The sequence below is a fragment of the Sorex fumeus genome, unplaced genomic scaffold, assembly GCF_029834395.1.
Source record: "Sorex fumeus unplaced genomic scaffold, SorFum_2.1 ptg000130l, whole genome shotgun sequence".
In the NCBI taxonomy this organism is placed as follows: Eukaryota; Metazoa; Chordata; class Mammalia; order Eulipotyphla; family Soricidae; genus Sorex; species Sorex fumeus.
The window spans coordinates 906,713-912,334 of NW_026606187.1; positions in this window are offsets into that span (position 1 = coordinate 906,713).

The following is a 5,622-nucleotide window of genomic DNA, read 5'->3' on the forward strand; positions in this document are numbered from 1 at the left end:
TTGTTCATCAACTTTGCTCGAACAGGCACCAGTAACGTCTCCATTGTGAGACTTGTTGTTACTGTTTTTGGCATATCGAAGACGCCACGGGGAGCTTGCCAGGCTCTGAGTGTGGGCAAGATACTCTCAGTAGCTTGCTGGGCTCTCCGAGAGGGAAGGAGGAATCGAACCTGGGTTGGCCGCGTGCAAGGCAAACACCCTACCTGCTGTGCTGAACTAGAATTGATGTGGTCCCAGGGACTGCGCACAGTGCAAGGCAGATGCAGCAGGGCTGTAGGTTTAGGGATTCCTGGGCCCAAGGCCCTTCCACATGGAGTCCTGAGGGCCTGGACGTGAGGCAGCCCAGAAAAGCCCAGCCACACTGGGCTAGGTGCACAGGCGGGAGGCGAGAGGGCAAGGCGGGGACTGTGGCGAAGGGGGGAGCCCGCTCCAGCCCAAAGGAATCACTCAGCTGCGTCTGCCCCTGGAGAGGCTGCAGATTCCAATGGTTTGCCTGGAATTTCCTGATTTAAAATCTTTTGGTGTTTTTGGCCACCCCTCATAATGCTCAGGGGTTTCTCCTGGCTCTGCACTCAGGAATCATTCCTGGCAGTGGTCTGGCAACCGTAGGGGGTGCTGAAGATCGAACTCTGGTCAGTCAAGGTAAGACAAGCACCCTACCTGCTGTGTTATCACTCCGGCCCCTGATTTAAATTTTTTAAAAATTTTTTGCTATTTTGGGTCACAACCAGCAATACTCAGGGGTTACTCCTGGTTCTGCTCTTGGGAATTACTCCTGGCAGTGCTCCTGGTGGTAGGTACATAATGGGACGCCAGGGATCGAAACTGGGTTCGACTGCGTGCAAGGCAAACGCCCTCCCTGCTGTACTATCGCTCCAGCCCCTGATTTAGAATCTTGACTCAGATCATTTATAAAAGTTTGTCCTGTCCAGGAGTTTCCACATGGCCAGCAGATATTGTCACCACCCGCCGCCCATGAACAGCTAGGGTGGGGGTCAGCAGCTCTCTGCTGTAAGAGGCGTGGGAGGCTCTCAAAGGGGACACTGGAGGGGCTCAGAGGACACCTCTGCACGGGGAGGAAGAGGCCCCTGACCTGGCCAGCAGCGAGAGGGGGACCGGCCTCCCTGTCCCCTCCCTGACCCCTGCAATCCCATCAGAATCGGGCGAGGCAGGTGGCAGTGTCGGCTTCGAATGCGACAGCGCCCTGTGTACTAGGCGCTGACACCAATGGCCCCTCATAAAAGTTTCATGACTCCACTAGCCAGGGAGCTGCTTGCCACCAGCCCTCCGCCCCGAGCAGGGACCATCTGTGGGGGTTGGTGGGCGGAACAGTGGGGTCTGCGGGACCACTGGACTCTGGGGTGGTTTCAGAATTCACTTTCCCTGTGCCACGGGCCCCACCCGTGCCCCTTGCCCGCAGGCCGCTTACTAGGTCATTCACCTTCTGGTCCCGAGAATAAGGACCAAGGACTCGTTCGGCATGAAGTGCCACGTTTGTCACCAAAGCTGTGCCCAATTGCTTCAGCTTCTGGGCAAGAAAACACGAGCCCATTGTGAAGTCCTGTGGGGCACGTAGCTCAGCTGCGAGCGCTTGCTTTGCCTGTGTGAGCCTTGAGTTCAAGCCAGGCACTGGCTGGAATCAAGCTTGGAAACGCCCAGACCAGAAACCTAATGGTTCTTTTTCCCCTTTTGGGTTTTGGGCCACTCTCGGTAGTGCTCCGGGCACCTCCTCCTGGTAGGGCTTCCAGGGCGATCATGGTGCGGGAGATCGAACAGCGTCAGCCATGGGCAAGCCAAGTGCCCTACCTGCCATGCTATCGCTCGGACCCTGGAGGTTTTGAATCTAATGTCCCTTTCCAAGGCCCATTCCGTGGGGCAGGCCGCAGAGCCCAAGTCCTAGGCACGCAATCCAGCCCCATCTCAGCGAGGACATGCTCTTTGGAAGCCCGCACGTTGCCGTCTGAGCCAGTGGCCAACTTGGTGCCCTGGTGCCAATGTCCCAGCACTCCTTGGCTCAGAGAAAGAAAACTGGGCTTTCCCGTAGCCCAGCTTGACTGTGTACATTTTTTTTTCATCAAGAGCAAGAATCCACTAGCCATGGAAATCTCCCTACAGACAGCAGCTCAGAAGTAGCAGAAAGTCTACCTCCAGATGCCAAGCTTAGTCTGTCTGTCTCCCTCCCTCCCTCCCTTCCTTCCTTCCTTCCTTCCTTCCTTCCTTCCTTCCTTCCTTCCTACCCTTTTCCCCCTCCCTCCTTCCCTCCCTCCCTCCTCCCTTCCCTCTTTCCTCCCTCCCTCCCTCCCTCCCTCCCTCCCTCCTTCCTTTCTTCCTTCCTCCCTCCCTGCCCTCCGTCCTCCCCTTCCTCCTCCCTCCTCCCCTTCTCCCCTCCCTCCCTCCCTCCCTCCTCCCTCCCTTCCTGCCCTTTTCCCTCTCCCTCCTCCCCTTTCTCCTTCCCTCCCTCCCTCCCTCCCTTCTTCCTTTCTTCCTCCCTGTCCCCCGTCCTCCCCTCCCTCCTTCCCCCTCCCTCTCTCCCTCCCTCCCTCCCTCCCTCCCTCCCTTCCTTCCTTCCTTCCTTCCTTCCTTCCTTCCTTCCTTCCTTCCTCCTTTCTTCCCAAATCTGGGGCTCAAAGCTATGCAGCTCATGCTTGGCATATGTGAGGCCCTGGGTTGGGTCCCTGGTATGATGTGCCCGCCTGAGCTTGGCCCAAAGAAGTCCCGCTGGTCCCCAGTCTCTCTGGGTCTGAGCAGTACCACATCATTGGGCCCTGCACTGTCCCCCAAGGTTGAGGAGTGAGCCCTGGGCTGAGGGACAGGTGAGGCCCCCTGTATGGAGCAACTTTCCGAAGATGCACATTGAAAGGATTTGAAAGCAAGCTGGGGCAATGGTCCAACGGGCCTCGGTGCATGTTCCATGTGGAAGGCCTGGGCTCAACCCCTGGGACCTCTTGGTCTCCCGAGCAACTTGGGAATAGATCCCGGGCACTGCTGGGTGTATCCCCCAATAGAAATGAGCTTGAAGACAGAAATTTCCAAATAATTTCAAAATCATCTGAAACTTTTAGGGACTTTTGAATCCCAGACACAGATCTCCACCTTTTCATTTACTTGCAAGAGTAAGTAACGAGCAGCAAAGAAGTCAGACATATATAGCTGACATTCCCTGAAATGGCTCCCGGTTTTGAAAATGAGGCTAAATACAAAAATCGTGATGGGTATTTAAAAGAATATATATATTTGGAAAGATCAGCATATCAATAATAGCTGGATAAATGCTTAATATTTGGAAATCATAGCCATGCTCTGCCATCTGGATTTCTACCAAAATCTTTGTATAAATCCAAACTTCCGTGTTGTTTTCAGTCCTAACAGCCAACCATGGAACTAACCTTACCCAGAATGACTCATATCTCTGAGGAGAGCTAACGCGTGCATTTCAAATAATGCGAAAACATGCCATTACACTGATCCCTAAAACTATTAACAAACAGAATTTAAAGCTAGTGTTTGTTTGATCCTTGTCCTTAAAAAGTCTTTACTTTGGGGGCCAGAGAGCTCGTGTGGAGGGTGAGGCATTTCCTTTGCACCTGGCCAACCCGCTTCCAATCCCTGGCACGACATATGGTCCCCCGAGCCTCTAGGAGTGATCTCTGAGCGCAGATGGGTGTGGCCCCAAAACCAAAACTTTTTTTCCTAACTTTTTTTGAGGGGAACAAGTGGACCTCCCAGGGGCATTTGGCCAGGGGCATTTGGGGGCCACTCCCAGTGATATTCGGCCAAATGGACAGATTCGTGGCCAGGCAGAGGATGCAGAGCCTCTCAGGCTGGCTGTTGAAGGGGAGTCCAGGGCCCCTGTGGTGCGGGGGTGTCCAGCACTGGCCAGTGGTGCTCTGGGCACGAATTGTGGGGTTGGGACGCCAGAACTCTGAGGCGTTCTCAACTACAGCTTCTGGTTCTTATTTCTACTTTTTACTGCTGTTCAGAGTGTATTTGTACATCCTTATGTCACTTACGAACATTTCTGCTCAGGTGAGGACGTTCGCTCTCATCACTTAACCCCCCAGTTTCCCCCTGACTTGGTAGCTTTTATTTTTGCTTTTTGGGTCACATCCAGCCGATGCTCAGGGGTTACTCCTGACTCTGCACTTAGGAATCACTCCTGGCGGTGCTTGGGGGACCATATGGGGTGCTGGGAATCGAACCCGGGTCGGCCGTGTGCAAGGCAAATGCCCTACCCGCTGTGCTATTGCTCCAGCCCGGACTTGGTAGCTTTTAGGAGGCTGGTGGGACGGGTATTTTCTGGGGGTCCTTACAGCAGAGTCTGCACCTCCGCTCTCGGCCCCAAGGGGGCAGCAGAGGGACGCAAACGGCGGCTTGGACACCAGCGGGGAGAGAGCAGAGAGGGGCAGACAGACAGACTGCTCCCCCCTGCTCCCCCAAGCCTTCCTCGCTCCCTTCTTCCTGGCGGGAGGCCACACCTGGCGATGCTCAGGAGTTACTTCTGGCTCTGCATGAGGGGCCATATGGGTGCAGGGACTGAACACTGGCCTGCCCAATGCGAGCTCCCTACCTGTTGTGCGGGCTGCCGGGTCTGGGGGTCAGGGTGCGGCTGTTGAGTCCCTCCGTCCTCTGTGGACCCAGTTGGTGACACGTGCAGACTCCGGGCTGGGATGGACCATGACAGGGCCCCGACAGCCCCCAAGTGCCTCCCTTCCACTTAAGCCTCAGACACAGTGTGCGTGTGTGTGTGTGGGGGGGGAGGGTGTGATTGTCCCGGGTCACTGGGCAGGAGCCCCTGCTCATTCCCCTGCCATCCCACTGGTTTGTGCTTCCAGACTCAGTTTCCCCATCTGGAGGCAATGAGTGGCTGGCAGGGCCAAGAGTGACAGGAGATGGGGACAGGGATGGGGAACTCCCACACCGAGGACACCCTCCTCCCAGTCAGCCACCAGACAGGCCAGATGGCCAAGGGACCACGTGCAGCAGCACCAGGACCCAGACCGCTCCCTAGCTGGGACACTGACCACCTCCCCCTCCGATTCTGCTCCTCCAGACCCTGGTCTTGCTTCTGCCACTGAAGGACGGGCTGTTCAGTGCCAACTCGATCCCCAGAGACAGGAGCTGGTCCCCAAATGTGCCACAGAGTGGGGCTCAGTCATCGCCGAATAGTTGGAGCCAAGACTGGGGTGTCCCCCGGGGTCACTTCTGTGCACCAACACCTCCCACCCCGCTCTGCCCTGCTCCCTGGAACGTCACCTGGAAACACACCAGCCCCAGGGCACGCCGCACACCCAAAGCCCTACAGCTCCTGGGGTAGCTGAGCCAGTGGGCCGATCCTGACTGGGTTCAGGAGGGTGTTTCTGTTGGGGGGCGACACCCGGTGGGCTTATTCCTAGCTCTGTAGTCAGGAGTCACACCTGATGGTGCTCGGGGACCATCTGGGGTGCTGACATTAGGGTTTTCCTGCGTGCTCTGCCATCCTCTGAGCCTGGGGGAGGGGGCTGCTGCCGAATGATTACGGCGCCCAAAAATTGGGCTAACCCGGGGAGGGGTTATTAGGAGACTTGCCGGCCTGGTCTTTGTGTTCCCAGGCTCTGCTCTGGAAGGTGTGGAAACAGGAGGTGA